Here is a 19,274-nt window from a genome sequence, read left to right on the forward strand (position 1 = left end):
AAAGACCATAGTGAAGAACTTCTCTAAAGCAAACTTCACACTACTCAAGACTGGTGTGGTATCCTTCAAGGCCCCTGAGTCAGAGGAAACCACAACCCAAGCTGCGGAAGCCCTTACAAATGCCTTCTATGAACACCTCCAGGACTGCATGGATCAGGCAATCCCAAATAAAACCAAGACTCTTTCCACAAAGGGCAAACGTCCAGTCTGGTGGACCCCAGCCATTAACAAACTTTACAATAAGAGGAGAAAGCTATTACATGATAGAACCAAATCCATAAAAGGGAAGTCACCCCTGATCATTATTAGTAAAAAAATACGAGCACTCATAAAATCAACTAAGGCCAATTTTGAGAGAAAAATTGCCATGGATTCAAAGGACAATCATAAGGCCTTTCTCAGCTATGTTAGGAACCTGGGTGGAAACTCACAGATATGCTCAGAATTAGTCCAAAATGATACAAAAATCACTGAACCCACAGACATTGCCAACATACTGGCAGGCAGGTTCAGTGCAAACGTCACCCCTCTCCCCTAAAGGAGAGATAACTATCCCAGCCGAGTGTAGCCTCCCGGACATCTCAAATGCGCAGGTGAAAGCTGCTCTCTAAAGCTAAAAACACAGCATCAATGGGACCGGATGGTGTCCCCGGCTGTGTGCTACACGAGCTAAATGAGGAATTAAACCCGCACATAAGGCAGCTGTTTAATCTCAGCCTTACCACAGGATACGTGCCCAAGGAGTGGCGACGGCAACTGTGGTCCCACTCCACAAAGGTGGCCCACGGACCCTGGTAATTACCGCCCATAAGCTTAACAAGTCTAGTCTGCAAAGCTATGGAGAGGATCATAATGGAGCTCATAAACAAAGATATAGGGACTTGCAGACATTGGACCCGACCCAGTTTGGCTTTGTCAAGGGAAGATCATGCCTTTTGAACTTGGTCGACTTCTTGAAATAGTCACCAAGGCCATTGATGAGGAAAGGCAGTCCATACAGCCTACCTTGACCTTGCAAAGGCTCGACACAATACCCCACTCGGGTATTGTAGAAAACTTACCAGCTTAAATGTAAACCCATATGTCACAAGATGGGTTGCAAACTGGCTTAAGGACAGAACCCACAGGGTTAGAGTTGCTGGCGCTGTGTCAGACTCCAAGCCGGTCACAAGTGGTGTCCCACAGGGCTCGGTCCTTGGCCCCTATTGTTTGGCATCTACTTCTCAGAAGTACAGGCCAACATGGGAGGACTTTGGCTGACAAGTTTGCAGATGACTGCAAACTGGGCCATAGTGGAAAGTGCATCGGACACTGATATCCTTCAGAAGGGACTCACGGAAACAGATAGCTGGTGCCAGAGCCATGGCCTGAAGTTAAACGCCAAAAATGTATAGTCATACCCTTCGGGAAAAACAAGGTAACCCCAAGCTACCATATAGGTGGCAATCCACTAAGCACAGAAGAGGTTATCAGGGACCTGGGGACCCAGGTTGACAGTGGCCTTTCTTTGACACTCACATTGCTAAAGTGGTTAGAAAGACCTTCTACATTGCCCACCTGATCATGAAGGGATTCACATCCAGATCTAGTGAGGTCATTGTTCCCTGTACTCTTCACTTATCAGACCAATGATCGAGTACAATGCCCCATTCGGGATGTATCTCACCCGACATCTGCAGCAATTGGAGAGACCCCAAAAGTTCCTCACCAAAAGGATAAGGACTCCAAAATCTGTCATATGCTGCCAGATTGAAGAAACTCCAGCTCTATTCAGTCGCATACCGTCTGCTCAGAGGTGACATGTGCCTGACATACAAGGCCATGTCCAACCCGGAATTAATGGACATGCTCCACCTCAAAAAATCCAAATCCACCAAAACCACTAGAGCAAGCGACTTAAACCTTAGCACGGATATAAATAGGACGTGCTGGAGGGATAGATTTATCACTCAGAGACTCCTATGCTGTGGAATAAAATCCCGGTCCATGTGAGGCAGAGCACCTCGCTGACTCTGTTCAAGAGAAATCTAGACCTGTGGATGGGAGATCGTAGGTTTACCCCGGGAATCATCTCTGGGTCACTGCTGGACAGAGGCACAACAAACTAATGGGCACAGTATTTTTTCATATAAGGGGTGGCGTAAGCCACAATAATTTGGGCTAGGCTTATAAATGCCTTAGGGCAGATAGCCTAGTATAAACCTATGAACCTATGAACCTATAGACAGATGCTACAGGTTCCACTTTCACACCCTTCCAAAAATGAGAGGCATGCCAAACCTGCCACAAAATCAAAGGGCAGAGGCACAAAAACAAATTTCAGCTCTCATGCACATGAAAGCAATTCAAGAGGTACCTGCAAAAGAACAAGGTCAAGGGTTTTATTCCAGACTATTCCTGGTACCAAGGAAAGACAAAGATTGGAGACCTATCTTAGACCTATCCATCCTAAACACTTTTCTACAGGTGCCAAAATTCAAGATGCTCACATTACAGCAGCAGCTTCCTATGCTGGGCAAGGAGTCTTGGGCTGGTAACATTGGACCTCAAGGAGGCATACCTGCATGTCCCTATCAGACAAGATTGCAGAAGATACCTCAGATTTCTTGCAGGTTCAACCCATTACCAATTCTCTGCATTGCCCTTTGGCTTATCTACTGCCCCCAGAGTGTTTACGAAATGCCTGGCATCAGTAATCGCCTTCTGCAGACTACAAGGGATACAAATCTACCCTTATCTGGACGACTGCCTGATCCAAGCGGACAGCAAGGACATACTACTGAAGCACCTGACATTTGTAATAAAACTGTTGAACTTCCTGGGATACACAGTCAACAAAAAGAAATCAAAACTAATACCCTCTCAACAAATAATTTTCCTGGGTGCCAGCTTGGATACAACCACCCAGATGGCCTACCTCACGCCAGACAAGCAAGGGCAACTGTCTCAATACTTCAGAAAAATGGCAACTTACACCAGACTAACTGCAAGGAAAGTCCTGCAGGCTCTGGGATTTATGGCATCTTGCATACTACTAATCCCATGTGCAAAGCTGCATATGAGGAAACTTCAACGGTACCTAAAAAACCTATGGTCTCAACACAGCCACAGCTTGGAAGCAATTATACCACTCATTCCATGCCTTCAAAAGGAATTTATGTGGTGGGCTCAAGCTTGCCAAAGAAACACAGGTCTTCCTTACTGTGTACCTCAAGCAACTCAAATCATCACAACAGACGCCTCAGACTACGCCTGGGGAGCACACATGACAGATCAGTGCATTCAGGGAAAATGGACACGAAAAGAGAAGCACCTTCTCATCAACCAAAAGGAAATGCTAGCCGTGCAAAAGGCTATTATGACCTTCAAAGACCTACTGCATCCAGGCCAGCTATTGATAAGGACAGACAACACCACAGTGATGTGGTACATAAACAAACAGGGGGGAACTCATTTATACCCCCTGTGCAGGCAAGCCATGAACCTATGGAACACAGCACTGGAATTGCAAATTCAACTACAGGCGCAATTCCTGCCAGGGAAGGAAAACACACTGGCAGACAACCTAAGCAGAAATATGACCGATCCACACGAATGGAAGTTGCATCCTCAAGTTTTCACAAAGATAACTCAGGCATGGGGACAGCCAGACATAGATCTCTTTGCTACCCACAGAAATTGCCAGTTGAAAAAATTTTGTTCAAGGGCCTATCATCCGCAGGCCTGGAAAGTGGACGCACTTTCCTTCAATTGGGCAACATTGACAGTCTATGCCTTCCCGCCTCTTCCTCTGCTGCCCAAAGTTCTATTAAAAGCCAGAGCAGAGAGGCCAAAAATGATCCTCATTGCTCCAGACTGGCCAAGACAACACTGGTATCCGCTCCTGAAGAGCCTGACACATTCCCCACCATGGATCCTACCTCTAGTCCCTCTTCTGTTGTCCCAGCACAACTACAAAACTCTTCACAGCCATCTCAAAACTCTAAATCTAGCTGCATGGAGAATTCCTTGATTTCCCAAAAGTTTATCCTCTCCAAGGAGGTGCAGGATGTCATCCTGGAGGCCAGAAGACCTTCTACTAGAAAGGCCTACTCCGCAAAATGGAAATGATTTTGTGCCTGGAATCAAAGGAAGGGACAGAATCCTTGGGTAATAAATATACCTCAAATTTTACAGTACCTAGCGGAGATGTTAAACAATGGACTTTCCTTCTCCTCCATCAAGATCCACGCTTCAGCCATTTCTGCACAGTACAACACAGATCCTCCTTTATTCTCTCATCTTCTCTTAAGGCAGTTCCTCAGAGGGGCAAAGAATATAAAACCCCCAAGGAAACCACAAGTCCGTGCTTGGGACCTCAACTTCGTATTGGAAAAGCTGACCCTTCCTCCCTTCGAGCCAGCTTCTTCATCAGAGTTACAGTACTTGTCATGGAAAACAGCCTTTCTTCTGGCCATCACCTCAGCTCGCAGGGTTTCTGAGCTACAGGCCCTAATGGCTGTGGAACCATTCATCATTTTCCATCAGGACAGAGTTTCCTTACGAACCAACCCTACCTTTATGCCAAAGGTAGTATCCAGTGTAGCTTTGAATCAGACTATCCACTTACCTACCTTTTACCCTAATCCACAAAACAAAGGGGAAAGACTACTACATTCCTTGGACATTCACAGACAACTTCGTTATTATTTGGACAGGACAAAGCCATTCAGGAAATCTGAGCAACTCTTTGTGTCCTATGCTGCAGGTGCTCAAGGAAAGGCTATTTCCAAACAGACAATTTCAAAATGGATAGCCCACTACATACGCTTTTGTTACTCATTTCATGGAAAATCTGTGCCTGCATGCATCAGATCCCACTCCACCGGAGCCACAGCTACCTCTGCAGCCTTCCTCTGGGGGGTCCCTACCAAGGATATTTTGGAAGCAGCCACCTGGAGTTCAGTGCACACTTTTTCCAAACACTATCACCTCCCACTATACTCTAAATCTAGAGCGGGTTTTGCCACAGCAGTCCTGCAGGGCATTCTAGCCCCTCCTAGTTCCTCTTAGTGCCTACCACCCTTACTTAGCTTTGGGATTCTACCCATCTGTTATGACTGCAGCTGTATGCACGATGAACATAGTACAGTTTTGTACCTACCATAAATGTAGATGTTCGAGTGCTCATACAGCTGCAGTCCAGGTTTCCCTCCCTCCATCCCCTCTTAGGACAGGCCTTATGACAAACACTTTTCATATAACCTTTTTGGGGTATTCTTTTATGGTATGTTTGCTTGCAACTACTGTTTTTGATTTATCAACATTGCATTTTTGCATAACATTATGTTTGCCTTCCTTCTGGGGGCACCTGACATCTGGGGCAAGGAAAAACTGAAGAAAATGGTGTCGGCTGCCTCTTTTATACCCCTGCCACACTGACGTCAGGGAAGAAGCGACGACAACCGACACCGGACCTAGACTTTGGAATTCGGCCGACCGAGGACCCGCCTGACGGCAGGATAACCCATCTGTTATGACTGCAGCTGTATGAGCACTCGAACATCTACATTTATGGTAGGTACAAAACTGTACTTTTTCTTACATTCTCCTTCTCTTGGGATCATCACTCTTTTAATACTGTCAAATGTTTGCCTCAGATCCACAAAGCCTTATTAATCTGTATCTATCAATTTTGGCATCAACTTTGCCATTCTTTTAGCCATTATAGACATGATCTTTCATTTTCACTCCCTACCTTTTTTTCCTTTCTCATAATTCAGCCTGTTCACCTCTCTCTGTTGTACTCCTCTAATTCTTTCTACCTCTCACCTCATGAAACTGAGTGTATTTATGCTTGCATTCCAAATTATACTTATGTACTCCAAAATACTTGTTTTAATTTCATTCAATGCTTTTCTGCAACATCTTGCTCAGATGTTATTATTCTGTCTTGTATGTTACTGTGTTGTAGTAGTTTTTGAAAATTGTATTGTACTTGTTAACTTTTGTTGATATTAGCTTTGTAATATTTGTATATGGAGCTTTTCTCCATGGGCGTCCATTGAAAACTGGCTCATTTTCGTCCCAATGGATTTTCCCGGTTAACAAACTGCAAATCAATAAATAAAAAAATAAATACTTTATAACCATGGTTTAGAATCAAATTGGGCCTAAATGAAGCTGGATCTGATGGGTCTTTATCATCTTCAGGTATTAAAGCCACCACCATTTTCTTACAGGACGCTGGTGCATCTCCTTCTTTTAAAAATTCTGTTAAACAAAACCTTCCAGATCTTTATCACTTCTTCCCTTCTAGCTTCCAAACTTCCACAGGAATATCATCTATTCCTGGGGATTTTCCTGTAGATTGGTTATACATCACCATTTTTATGTCATCTCCTCCTATCCTAACGGTTAGTAATTGAGCCTCATCTACGTCTAATCTTGGCATATTTAATTCTTCCATAAACATTTCCATTTGTACTTTTTCTTGATTTCCACAATTTTCTACTTTATACAGATTTTCATAAAATTTCTGAAAACATTTTAATACCTCTACAGGATCACTGGTTAGTTTCCTTGTTACAGGCTCCCTAAGCTTGGAAAGAACCCTTTTTACTTTCTGTTGCCTGAGCCTGTGACGACCCCACTTAAACCCAGGGCAGTAACTAAGGCGCCTCAATCATCATCACTGTCTTCGGTAAGGGAGCATCACTGAAAACAGGAATAGAAATGCACAGTTTCCCCTAAGAGTAAACCAGGAACAGGCTCCAAACCTGGGACTGGACTATAAACTTCACTCCAGTCCCCAACTGAGTCTTCACACTAACCACTACAAAGCACTATGCCTCAGTTCTAGGTATTTGACAAAGTCACTCTTAAATATTTGATATTCATACATACACTCTTGGGAAAGGCTGGCACAGATTTACCTGCTATGTCCTCTTTTCCAAATTACAAGGTAACAGCTCCCACCAGTCAGATACCACAATAGCCTTCAAAAGGGGTGTTCAATTATATTGGATAAAATAAAATATTGATATAAATGGTAGCATAAGTCCAGGCAGTAAGGCTTTTCGGATTGGCCCTGGTGTTATCACAGTAAGCATAAACACTCTCGGGTTACTAAAAGTACTTTCTAAATAGCAAGCCACAATAAAAGGTAATAAATAAAATGATGCAAAACATATATACATTGAATAACTGATTCCAATAAACCACAGAGTTTCACACACAAGAATTATGAAGATAACACTGTAGGATAGGATTCACACTGATTGTAGAAAAACTCTTAACTGTCTAATTGTATATCCCTAACTGTCTAAAGATTACCTGTCCCTATTGAATCTAATTAACTCAGCAAGGCAAGATTGATACTCTTACTTCTTCAAGGCAAAATAATAATTTATGTCCATTCTTCAGCGTGTTGTCTGGTCTTCTGCAACAGGCATAGCAACTCCTACTATTTCTGCTGAACAGCTCTGGAAAACTGAGTGATAGCTACTGATCTGGAAAACAAAATGACAACTGAACAACTACTACTGCTGCTGAACTACTACTAAGCTTTAACTGACTCAGAACCTGCTTTTATAGCAGAATTTTTAAAAAGTCACAGAAAGCTGTTATGAGAATTCTACTCTATTATATCAGGCATTTAAAAAGTAAACAAAACAGATGATGTGGAGATTCTATTCCTTTCAGTTCTGGCACATGACAACATTACATCTAGGTCGGCTGACTGGCATAGCCTACATTCAGAATTCTTTTTAAAAAAACATGTACATGTGGTCAGCCAGAAAAATTGTTTGATTTAAACCTCTTGTATAAATCAAAGTAACATAAAAACATCATACACTTATCTACAAAATCACAGCTATTAATGCTGGCATATATAACACAGGGTAATTTACAATTATTTACAAGTATTTAAAAAAACTTCAGCCAGTCATGCTAGCATAGACAACAACATCCAATATCCTCACAGAACCATTGTGCTATAAATGTTTTTTGTGCTCTGGAGTCATTAGTAAACAGTTGCTTAACAACAATCTTTCTAAACTCCTGCATATTTTTGAGGTATTCCTTTATTTTCTCTTTAGCTCTCAGCAGCTGTGCCTCCTCTTGTTCTATGAGATTCGCCCTGTTCTGCTGTACTTTAACCTTTGTCAGTCCCTCTAAATAATTCTTGTTACTTCTTAACCATATATTTTGCTTTTATTTTCATCCTATTTTTAAACTCCACTTTAATTTTCCTAAAAAACTTAATTTCCTTAGCTATATTTTCAGAAGACATTTCTATCTTCTCTTATAACTCCCGAATATTTTCTACTACTCATTCTTTAAATTCCTCTCTTTTTAACAGATAGGTTGGGAAGCGCCAGTGTCTCATTTATATTTCATTACCATGTGTTTTTGTTTTAGTTATTATTGGCACGTGATCTGAAGTAGTTATTATATGCGTATCAACACTTACAATTAAATGCACATGTTCCTATGAAATAAAATTTGCCTAGCCCAGTTTTAGTACCTTGAGGAATAATATGTGTAAATTCTCTCAGAACTCCTACTACTGAATTCACATCTTCCATACCAAATGTTTTCATAAATGTCTTCAGAAATCTACCCTTTTTTGTTACAGTTCCCTTCTGCCCCCCCAGATACATCCTCACTGTTGTAAATCAAATTCCAGTCCTTGTCTATAAGTAATACTCACTGCTGAAAGCTGATTATTTCTCCTAGAATTTTCTTAAACTCCACTGTAGCATTTTTAGGTGGAATATAAATATATGCCAGTGTAATCCTCTTCCCGTGCCAGTAGTCCCTTAGTACTACAAATCTACCATTATTATCCTTTTTCTCTCTTTTATCTCTGTTGGAGCTCCTATCACAGTTGATATAAGTACTCTCCTTTTTCTTCGTCCCCAATATTCTGCTGAATAACTATCCTGAAATCCTTTATCAAATTCACATGCTCAGTTCTTTTCATATGCATCTCCTGTACCTTAAGTATTTGCACTCTGCAGTTTTTAATATAGGTCACTATATTTTTTGTATATATTTATGAGATAATTCACATTTAAAGATAGTATGGAACGTGTTGTTATGATAATAAGAAGTTATTACCTCCTGTTATGTATAACAGCTTTTTTGTAAAATGCCTTGATTCAGCTTTTGTGTTGCATGCTCATTTAATGTTTGGCAGGTTGATCTTTCATACAGTTGTTTCTCTCCATATACATTTGAATCTATATAATAACTTACAAACTTTTTGTTTTAATGAAAATCCTCAAACAAAAAACTAAACGCCCCCAAAACCTATTATACTAACACACAAAACTGTGTACACCTTCAAATAATGACGTTTAACCCTCCTAATAGGAACAATTATCCCAGATTGACAGCCACACTCAAGGCTTCAATTTACCTACAATGAAGGTTATCTATGCTAAGACGCATGGTACAGCTTGTACTTCTACTTCCACTAAGTGTTGTCTGTTTTTGTCTTCACTTTATTCTTCTCGTAGATCTGAAAAACACTTGAATGCTTTCAGAAAATATTATCTCCTAGCCATTGAAAGAAATTATACTGTTTTTGTTGCTCCCTTATCAGTTTGCCTCAATAGAAACATGAGAATCAGATACAAGTCGTCTTCCACTACACATATTGCACTGTGAACATTTATGTGCCAGAGGCTAAAAAAGTTATGTACTCAACATAACATTCCATCTGTGTTTTTTAAACACCTTTATTGAATTATCACTTGTGACCTAGGCAAAGTTACATTTATATAAAAGTAATCAAACTATAATAACAAGCTCACATTTACAAACATTATACTTCACATATATTAGTATACATCAGATAACCTAAGCAACATTACATAAATTATTCAATTCTTGCCCCTTTTTTAAAACAAGAAACACATCTGTGTTGTCCGTTTTCATTCTTCCTCAACTGTTTGGTTCAGATCTGATCTTCAGATCTGACTCAGCCATTTCTTCCAGCTTGTGGAACACTGAAACTCTCAAGCTCCTCCCTTTACCCATAATACCTGGGTCACCTAACATACTTTAACTCATGTTTGCTGCTCCTTATACCTGCAGAGCAGTAAGACATGATAATAGAATAGACTCTGAGACTCAAACAAAGGAACAGCAGAAGTTAAGTTGTCCCATCTCGCCTTTGTTCTTGCTGTTTGGGTTTGGAGTCGATCCTCTGCTCCGACTCGGCCTACTTCTATAGCTTGAGAGCTATTTACTGGCTCGAGGTTAACCCTTATCCCAGAATGCCCAGCGTCGGCTACCCAGATCTCGTTTGCCGCTTCAGCTGCAAGACTGCTTCGTTACTGGCACAGGCTTAGTATAGTTTTTTTCTGTTATAATTGTTTATTCTTCAAAATGTATCAAGTTTTTGTCTAGATATAGTACTTTATCCCTTATCGCTTTCATGTGTGTTGTAGCTTTGTTGGCCGTCGCTCCATACTCGCAGGCCTTTCTGTTTCCCCTGAACTCGTTTAAATTAGAGAGCCCCCCCCCCCCCAGACAGCCATTTAAATTAGACGCTCTCCTTAATTTTCCTTAACTGTAAAAAAAAAACAAAACAAAAAAAAAAAAAATCAGTTTTTTAGTTTAGTAGTGTAAGTTGTCTAAAGAGGCCAAAGTTTCTGGCTTCAAAAAGTGTGACTCATGCTGTCATAAAATGTCTCTGACAGATGGGCACACTAGCTGTGTTTATTGTTTAGGGGCTGTGCAAATGCAGGACTCCTGCTCTATCTGTCTTGCATTTAGTCCAAGGGTCCTGCAGGAGCGCAAAAACAAATTAATCCTTCGAGGATTATTGAAACCACAGGATTCCCCGGCTAAAGGTTCTCGGCCAGTGAAATCCTCTGTCTGTCAAGCAGTCGGCTCCATCCTTGGAACTGACTGCTGGACTTGAACAACCAAGTTTGTCGGTGCCGACTAGCATCGACAAATCACCTCCTCCCTCGGCTGCAACTGCTACCTCGGAGCCGCAAGCGAGCAAGGTCTCCTACATTGGAGCTGATCCGCTCGGTGCCACAGTCACCCTTATTAGGAAGTGAACGCAGTCATCGCTCTTCACTCCTCTCTATCCTCTAGGTTATCGGATCAGGACGTGGAGAGAGTAGTCAGCAGGTTGCTTAAATCATAGGCCCTTGTGAAATTACTTTGCAGCCCACCTCAGCAGGTTGTGGCTCCATCCGCCCCCATCTCCATTCCTCCTCCGACTACACTTAGTCCGGAGCCGGTGACCATGGATGCACCGATCACCTCCTCTTCAGTTCCGACGTCTGCTCCGATCACTTCTATTGTTCCGTCCATCGAGGGATCTGGGCGCCGAAGATCTCTCGCCGGCTCCGAGGGGGGAAGTGGCATCGGACCCTTGTCCGGCCCCACTCTCTCTTTCGGAGCTTTGGTGCAGGTGAGCTCTGCTCCCACATCGGCTTCGGAGCCATTGCACTCGATGTGGAGAGAGACTCTCATCTCTTTGGAGCCGGAGCTTTCTTTGCCTTGGGGTCGGGACACCTTCGAGGTCATGCCGAGTGTGCTGTCCCCCGAAACAGCCCTACTATCAGCCCCATCGGCTCCTTCTCTTGTGGTGCCTGTGCCAACCTCTGCTCCTCCTCTGGCCCAGAAGCGTAGGGAACCTATGTCCCAGGACATCCCATTTGGTGACCCCTCTTCTTCCAAGGCCTCCCCTGATCACTCAGAGGAGCCTCCCCGGAAGAAGTGCAAGAGGAAGCACCTAGACTCCCCTGAGTCTGTCACCTCAGGTACAAACCTGGATGAATCGGAAGGGTCCCCCAGGTCTCCCTCAGAAGATGTTTCCTTTTCGGGCATCCTTGAAATGCTTAGGCAGAGGGGTGGCTGGTCTTCCCTAGCCCCTACCGAAGACGAGTCTGTATACCTGGAGGCATTCGGTTCCCGACCCTCCACTTTCTGGGTTCCTCCAACTTTTGATCCACTCATGTCTGTAGTGGCTCGAAAGGCTTGGTCAGCTCTGGATTCTGTGGATCCTACTCTGAGGAGACCAAATAAATTCATAACAGCCCCCCAGGACAAGCAATTTCTCACTAAAGGTGTGCCAGTTGATGCCATGGTGGTAGCAGCAGCCATCAAGAAAGAGCAGAAATTTCTTCGTCTGTCCATCCACCAAACAAAGAGTCTAGGACGATGGACAAATATGGGAAGCAAATGTTTTCCTCAATGACCTTCTCCATGAGGTCCCTGAATTATCTCTCTTATTTTACACTGCTTCAAAGGGATCTCCTAAAAGAGCTTGGAGATACCCTGCAAGAGCCTACAGCTGAGGGAGCATCAGCCAAAATAGCTTCCCAGCTTGCGACTGTTAATTCCGTAGTCAACTCCTCCATGAGGCTGATTTCCTATGCAGCCGATGGAGCGAGCAGAGCCCAGGTACAGGAGTGGCTCTCAGGAGACGTGCTTGGCTGCGGCTGTGTCAATTTGCAGAACCCTTTTGAGCGTCCTTCACAAATACTCCCTTTGATGGCTCCTCTCTTTTTGGGCCTCAGGTGAAAGACATGCTTACCAGGTGTGAGCAGGAAGGCAAGACTCTCTCTGCCGTGGGAGTCCATTTTTCCACTCCTAACAGACCTTATGCCAAAGGTCAGAGGGGTGGAAAGATGTGGTTTCAAAAGTCCCAGGGACCCTTGCCTGACACACGTTGTGATTTTTTCCCCCAGGGGCAGAGGGGGAAACAACAACAATGGCAGACGCCGCTCTCGTGGCAGAGGGGGACCGCAAAGTCAGGGTGACAGAGAAACTTTCTCTGCCAAAACCTTCCAGCATCTCTGATGGGTTGCCCGACTGCTCACCTCTGGAGGCAGTCAAGGGAAGACTTTCCCTGTACCCAAGAGCCTGGCAACATATAACAAGAGACAAATGGGTACTATCTATCATATCTGGAGGTTACAAAATCCCCTTCCATCAACCCCCTCTAAAGTCAAAAAAGTCCATAACAGATGTCCCACCCAATCTAAGGGATCAAGCAGTTATTCAAGTTTTAAGACTGCTACAGAAAAGAGCCATTCAGGAAGTCCCCGCAGACCAACTAGGATCCGGAACTTACTCGAGATTCTTTTTAGTACCAAGAAAGACAGGGGACTGGAGACCAATACTGGATCTCAGCAGATTGAACAAGTCTGTACAAAAAGAAAAGTTCCGGATGGTAACACTGCAGTCCATTCTCCCCTTTCTGGGTCAGGACAACTGGATGTGCTCCATAGATCTTCAGGATGCGTACTACCATATCAAAATGGACAGGTGCTCCAGGAGATTTATTCGCTTCCGGGTAGGGGCCAGTTATTACCAGTTCAGAGCTCTGCCCTTTGGTCTCACCACAGCCCCCTGGGTGTTCACCAAATGTATAGCAGTAGTCACGGCTCACCTGAGATGTCAAGGATTCAAGGTGTTTCCCTATCTAGATGACTGGCTCCTAACTGCTACCACCAGGCATCAACTCTTAGAGGCACGGGATTATACAATATCAACCTGCACCCAACTAGGCATTACAGTAAATTTCGAAAAATCTGCCTTGTTGCCCTATCAATCTGTCACATATATAGGAGCAGAGTTAAACACAAAACAGATGTTTGCAAGGTTACCTCAGGAAAGAGATTTCTCTCTTCGCCAACAAATGTCATTTCTAATGCAGAGCAGAACGATCCAAGTCAGACATGTCCTGCAAGTTCTAGGCTCCATGGCAGCTGCCATTCTTGTACCATTAGCGTGTTACCACATGAGAGTCCTTCATTGGCTTCTCTTCACGCAGTGGTCCTTCCAGGAACTACCCATGTCTCGCATGATTCTGATTGCAGAAAAAGACACCTCTCTTGGTGGATGGTCTCCCCACTGGTGACTCAGGGCAGACCTTTCATTCAACCCCCTCCGGTGGCCACAGTGACCACGGATGCCTCCCTGATAGGGTGGGGGGGGGAGGGGGCATTATTTAGGCAGGACAGTCCAAGGCATGTGGCAACCTCACGAGTACCATCTGCATATCAATGTCCTAGCGATGAGAGCGTTGTTGCTAGCTCTTCAAGACACTCTTCCTTCCGGGACTATTGCAATCCAAACAGACAACATGTCAGTTGTGTGGTACATCAACAAGCAGGGCGAGACCAGGTCCTACCCCTTGTGTCGAGAAGCCCTCAGGCTATGGCAATGGGCAATTTCCTCCCAACTTTTTCTGACAGCAACGCACATCCCTGGAAAATCCAACGTAATAGCGGACAGGCTCAGCAGAGCTATCCTCATGCCTCACGAGTGGTCTCTGAATCAGGAAGTTGCAGACCTTACCTTCCGCAAATGGGGCCAGCCTTGCTGTGATCTATTTGTCACCCCCCCCCCTCAACAACAAATGCAGCAGCTACTTCTCCCTGCTTCCTCCTCCAAGTCAAACTCCCAGAGATGCTCTAGTCCACAATTGGCCTTAGGGACTCCTTTATGCATTTCCCCCTTTTCCCCTAATTCCAGGACTCATACAGAAAGCAAAATCGTTGGGTTGCAAAATGATCCTCATTGCCCCCTATTGGCCTCGACAGATATGGTTTCCGTTCTTGCACCTCCACCTTCTAAACCAGCCTTGGGTTCTGGACCCAGTGTCAGATCTGTTGATTCATCAGTCAGGCAGGTTACACCAATCCCTTCAGACTCTAAGCTCACAGCTTGGTTTCTCCACTTCCTACCTTAGCCAGGCTTCCAAGTATCTCCCCAGCAGTTTGTGATATTATTGTTTCCTCCCATAAGTCAACTACGAGAAAGAATTATGCTAGCAAATGGAAAAGATTTTCTTACTGGTCAGAATCTAGAAACTTAGACCCCTTTTCAGCCCCAGTCCATCAAATTCTAGAATTTCTAGCAGAGCTTTTTCAGTCGAGTACGGCTGCTACTACCATCAGGGTACAACTGGCTGCCATATCTAATTTTCATATTGGAATTCTTAATTCTAGCATAATGTCTCATAAGCTCTGCAAAGCCTTCATGAGAGGAACATCTCTTCTTAGACCCCCAGTGAGGGATCCACCTCCTCGTTAGGATCTCAATTTAGTTTTGACTTCTTTGATTCTGCCTCCCTTTGAACCAGCAGCTTCATGTCCCTTAAAATTTCTTTCTTGGAAAATACTTTTTCTGGTTGCTATTACCTCAGCTAGACATGTTTCAGAACTCCAAGCAATGTGTTCATCCTCCATATATGGTGTTTCACCAAGGTAGAGATGTTCATCGTGTTACCCTGCTGCAGTCATCATACTTGGGTTATCCTTCCATCAGGCGGTCCCGCAGTCGGCCAGAGTTCCAAAGTCTTGGTCCGGCATCGGTTGCTGTCGCTTCCTCCCTGACGTCAGTGAGCCAGGGTTATATAAGAGGCATCCAATGCCATTTTCTTCAGTCTTTCTTCCCGTGCGGTGCCCGAAGCAGAAGCAGTTCGCAAGTGCCAGTCAGCCGACACCTGAGATTTTCGAATCGAATTTCAGTCCGAAGTCTTCAATATAGCTAAGTACCCCATTGGCGAACCTTTTCTTGCTTCAGTCCGATGTCAGAAAAAGTTAACAATTGCATTTCTTGTGGGAAGCAAATACCTCGTAAGGACTTCCATTCTTATTGTATTCCTTCCCTAGGCCCGGACCATGACGTCACAGGTTGTCGGTTTTGTGATAGGTTTAATAAACAAACTATCAAACGCCGTTTTGACTTCGCACGACATTACATTGGTAGGAAATTTAATTATATCATGCCGTCGGAGCAGCCGACGACCGGCATGCATAAAAAAACGCAAGGATAAGGACAAGAAGCCTAGAACCAAGCCAGACTCAGAGGCCTCTGCTGGGCCTGTCGCCGGTTCTCCGGTTTTCAGTGAGGTGCCTACGCAGCCCCTGACGACCACAGAATTGGAACCCCAGACAGCTTCGGATTCTCAAGCGGAGTGTACTTGGTCGTCGCAGCCATCTTCATTAGGCCCTTCCGACACTGGAGCAGAAGGTGATCCCGGTGCAGTAGAAACGCCTTTGGTTACAGAAGGTGTCTTCAGACCAACTACACTCACCATTAAATCTTATGCTAAGCTTAAAACTCCATTAAAACCTAAAAAGACTGTACGCCAGTCTCCAGTTCAAGGCCCCATGCCTAAGAAACAGATGCTTAAGATGGCTGAAGATTTGATTACCCTAATCAAGGGTTCCCATCCCCCTCCAGATAAAAGGCCAAGACAAGAGGAGGATTATGCTTCCTCTGACCAGGTTTCTATTTCCTCAGATTCTTCTGAGGAACAGGAATACGCTATTCCCCCTTATGAAGACTCTGATGCTGAAGACTGTATTCCCTCAGCATCTCCCCCTGAAGACTACTCCTTTGGGGAAACTTTACATACCATGAGGGAACATTTCCACTGGGAAGGCCAGGACTACTCTGATTCTACGAAAAGGCTCCGAGAGTTCCTTTTACTACCCCAGCACAGACCACTTGCTATTCCTCCAGATGTTCTTCATTCCACATTGCTGCAGTCCTAACTATTGGGGGTAGTCCGCTGTCCAGTCGGCCCGAATACCAAAGTATATGGCTGACGTCGGTCACGGCGCATTAGACTGACGTCAGTACGTCAGGGTACTAATGCGCATGACCGACGTCATATCCTCAGTCTTTTTTGCCGCATGGTCCCATGCAGAAGCAGTTTTGCGAGTGCAGGTTGGCGTTCTGAAAGTTTCTGAAGTCAGAGTTTCAGACCGAATCAAAGTTGGCTAAGTACCCGTTGGGAATATTTTGGTTTTTCTTGCCTCAGTATTTAACGGATGTCAGAAAAAGTGAATAACTGTATTTCTTGTGGGAAACAGATACCTCATAGGGATTACCATACTTTGTGTATACCTTGTTTAGGGCCTGAGCACGACGTTGTTGGATGCCGCTCTTGTGCTAGATTTAACAAACGCACTATTAAGAGAAGGTTAGACTGTGCCAGGTTAGTGTTTGGGAAGCGTTGTAATTATAAAATGCCGTCGGATGCTCCGACGCCCGCTTCAGCCAAAAAGCGCAAGGACAAAGCAGCAAAGCCTAGAGTGGAAGAACCGACAGTCCCGGACGTCGGTTCTTTAGACGGCTCAGTGGAGCCGGAGGTTCTGCCAGGAGTTTCTTTGGAGTCTCAGGCAGAAACTTTACTGTTACAGGATGTGTCCTCTCAGGAAGTAGGCCAGGCTGAAGGGGCTTCTCAGGTGGCTGTTCTTCCCTCTCTTCCTAAGGTGGTTAGGGCCTCGCCTTCTGTTTCCAAGGCTTCTTTAAGAGGCAGGCCTACTCTAGCTTCAGTGGGGGTTTCTCCGAGTGTTTCAGGGTCTTTGCCTAAGAAGCATATGCTAAAAATGGCAGAGGATTTGATTACAATGATTAGAGGTTCTATGCCCCCTCCTGATAAGAGGCCTAGGGTAGAACCTGAGTTTGAGAGTTTTGAGCAATGTTCGGAGGCTTCTGAGTCTTCGGCTGAAGACTTGCAGGAGTATCCTCCTTATTCTGATTCTGATGTGGATGATTCTACTCCTTCAGCTTCGCCTCCTGAGGATTTTTCATTTTCAGAGACTCTGCATTCCATGAGGGAGCATTTTAAATGGGAAGGTCAAGATTTCTCTGATTCCAGGAAGAGGCTTAGAGAATTCTTGTTTTTACCCCAGCATAGGCCTTTAGCTATACCTCCTGTTCTGAATGTGGTAGAAGATGTTTTTGCAGAGGCTTCCCTGAATCCTGATTCTTTACCTCCTGCCCCGGTTAAACCGGATAGGTACTATAGGGTGCCTGAAGCCCATAAGTATCTTTTTAAGAGTCCTAGGGCAGACCCAGAAACTGTCTCTCAGGGGCCTAAAGGTGTAAAAGCTTCTGTGGTTAAAAATCCTGTTCCTCCTGATAAAGAGGCAAGGGCTTTGGATAGATGGGGAAAGAAAGTGTATACTTCTTCCACTTTAGCCATGAGGGCGTTGAATTGTCAGTTTCACATGTTAAAATATCAGAATTATCTCCTTTCACAATTGAAGTCTAAGGTGGATGCTCTGGCTGAAGGTATTGAGTGTAAAGAGTTGCAGGATTTAGTTCATGTTTCTGAACAGGTGGGTAAGCATTCCTTGCAGTGTGGTTTTGATGCTGTGCAGGCCTCCTCGAGGGTGGCTGCCACTGGTTCTGTTCTTCGTAGGCACGCCTGGTTGAGAGATCAGAACTTAGCTGAGCATGTTAAGACAAGGATTTTGGATGCTCCTTTACAGTCTGATGTGTTGTTTGGTTCGCCTGTGGAAGCAGTTTTAAAGAAAATGGAGGACAAGGCTAAGTCTATGCAAACTGTTAAGGATTTTTTGCAGGTGCAGCCTCCAAGTTTAGTAGAAATTGGCCTACTAAGGGGTGGACTTATCCTGCTTATGATTCCCAGTCTAGGGGTAGGTCTAGACGTGGTAGGGGCAGAGCTCAAGGTTCTTTTAGGCCTAGGACAGGTAGTTCACCGGCTCAGACTTCTGGTGAGGGCAGGGGTCAGTCCTTTCGTAAGCAGACCCAATGACCTGCCTTTTCAGCTGCCAGTACATTCTCGCCTGGCAGCACCTTTGGGAGGAAGGCTGTCTCTTTTCAAAGAAAATTGGGATTTAATTACCCAAGACAGATGGGTTCTGGATATCATTCACCACGGTTACAGGTTTTATTTCCATACCTTGCCTCCTTTCAAAGGCATGCCAGACATTCTTCCTCTACAAAGAACAGAGGCTCACAAGCAAATTTCTCTGTTGCTCCAAATAGGGGCCATTCAGTCAGTTCCTGTGCCAGAAAGGGGCCTAGGATTTTATTCTCGCCTGTTCCTAGTACCAAAGAAGGGGAACACGTGGAGACCAATTTTGGATTTATCTATCCTCAACACTTATCTGGACATTCCCAAGTTCAAAATGTTGACGTTACAACAGCTTTTACCTCTGCTGGGCAAAGATCACTGGATGGTAACTTTAGATCTCAAGGAAGCTTACCTTCATGTGCCTATAAGACTAAGTTGCAGGAAGTATCTGCGTTTTCGAGCTGGAAATTCTCATTATCAGTTCTCTGCATTGCCCTTTGGCTTATCTACTGCACCCAGAGTATTCACAAAGGTTCTGGCTCCAGTGATAGCTTACTTCAGGCTAAAAGGAATTCAAATCTATCCTTACTTGGACGACTGCCTGATTCTGGCTCAAGAAAAGGAAACCCTTCTACAGCATTTGGAATATGTCATAGCAGTGCTAAGATGCCTAGGGTATTCTGTGAACGAA

General features: G+C 44.3%; 1 protein-coding gene across 3 annotated transcripts in view; it reads left to right on the forward strand.

Moving 5' to 3' along the window:
- The window catches only part of PUS1 (pseudouridine synthase 1), a 396,339-nt gene that overhangs the window by 312,502 nt on the left and 64,563 nt on the right, over positions 1 to 19,274 (forward strand). The window lies entirely within an intron of this gene.

This window comes from Protopterus annectens, chromosome 4.part0, assembly GCF_019279795.1.
Source record: "Protopterus annectens isolate FY-2018-M chromosome 4.part0, PAN1.0, whole genome shotgun sequence".
NCBI classification, from domain to species: domain Eukaryota; kingdom Metazoa; phylum Chordata; order Ceratodontiformes; family Protopteridae; genus Protopterus; species Protopterus annectens.